Source organism: Fulmarus glacialis, unplaced genomic scaffold, assembly GCF_000690835.1.
Source record: "Fulmarus glacialis isolate BGI_N327 unplaced genomic scaffold, ASM69083v1 scaffold570, whole genome shotgun sequence".
Classification (NCBI taxonomy): Eukaryota; Metazoa; Chordata; class Aves; order Procellariiformes; family Procellariidae; genus Fulmarus; species Fulmarus glacialis.
The window spans coordinates 24,928-26,720 of NW_009189308.1; positions in this window are offsets into that span (position 1 = coordinate 24,928).

Below are 1,793 nucleotides of genomic sequence, written 5' to 3' on the forward strand. Positions count from 1 at the left end.
CACTGGAGGGGACCATCAACATTTCCCCAAGCTCTCAAACAGCAGCACTAATCTTTAGACAAGATGTGGATCAGCCTCTATTCAAGAAAACAAGTTGTCATTAAGCTTAAGATCTTCAAAACAACTAAAGAATTCATAGCTACACATCCATCACGAGATGGGCAGAGTAAATGGGCAGGTGGTATGCAGCTGCATCTCATGCAATACAGGACCTTACATACAACCCCTCCTCCCTCAGATATGTACTAGGTCTAGTGACAATAATGGGACTATGGCCAGGGAGAGGCACAAAGTCTTCAGTTACTGTTTGGTATTTCCTATCTGCTTTGGGAGCCCCAAGAAATACAGTTAGCCAGCAGACAGCTCATCTGTGTCATGCACACAGGGTCAGGGAGCAGAAGAAAGCTATGACGTTGGCCTAAAAAGAAAAGGAGGTAGAGGTTAAGGAGAACATACAATGAACTATGGAAATGCTGCAGATTGCTGTAGCAATCTCAGATCAAAGATCTCCTTCACTTCCAGTTTCCTTCTAGCCCGATCTTTCCAGGAAGCACCAATGAAAGGTTCCGGTGAACCAGAATCAGATATTTTCAAATATCTTGAACCTCCCAAGTGTTTCAGACTTCAATGTGGCATGTAAAAGCATGAAGTGCAACAGTCAACAATTTTCTCAGAACAATGAATGAAATGGAAACGTTTTGGACTTTTCTCTTTTAACGACTGTTTTGGAAGAGGCTTTCAAGGAACAGTGTAGTTGCTACAAACACCCCATGCAAGAAAGACAAAGCATTTCAGCATAATTTAGATCACAATCAAGGATAGCCTTGTGTGTCTCCCCCTGTCCCTGCTCCGCATCGACTCTTAAATAATCCACTGCAAAGTTTTGAACAGTTAACTGCACCTTCACCAACAGCTGTCATCACAGCAGGCGCTCTGATACTGCTTCTCTGAAACATGTCCATCATGAGTCCAACCATGAAAGAGACAAGTTCAGGCTTGTGAAGAATGGAGAGTCCCACATGCCACCAAGAGTGACACCAGTGTGCAGTTACGCAAAGCAGTCAACTCACTCTGGTTGAAACTCAAGAAGCTGGTTGTGATCGACAAAGCGCTAAATGGTCTAGCATATCTTTCTCTGTGCACTTGTGTTCACCTGGAACAATTTGACTACCTGATTTAAACATGAGTCTTCCAAGAACTGAAAGCCATTCGTAGTCCTGGCCATTCTTTGCCTTTACTGCAAGTATATTTATATATAGGTTTATATACAGGCAGTATATATATGCAGTATAACTCCAAGCACCCAGCTAGTTTTCTCCAATTTTGTTTCACAAATTATAATGCTGAGGAAAACAGTCTGAAAGGAAAGGACATTGGTTTTAGGAGCCTCTGAGTCAACAGTTAAAGCCTCTATTCATAAAAATAAGTATTGCAGTATTTGGACCTATGCTTGGGCAGTGTTGTTCAGTCATGTAAAACGCTCTCAAACACACCGTCTCTTTTATGAGTGTAAAAACTTAAGAGGAAAATGAACCTCAAACCAAACAAATCAATAAGAGAACTGGCTGGAGGAAGGTAATCTGGTTAATGACAAGACTGAAGAAGTCATCATTAGTTATTTAGAAGGAAATGCAGTGGAGCATGTAAGCTCCACAGAGAATGTTTGGAGCGCATTACAATATCAATGAGTTAGATTAATGATTATAAATGACCACCACTACAGAACTGGTCTGAATGCAGAACAGAATGAATGCACTAAGAGAAACCTGAAAAAACAAGGCATCCAACTACCC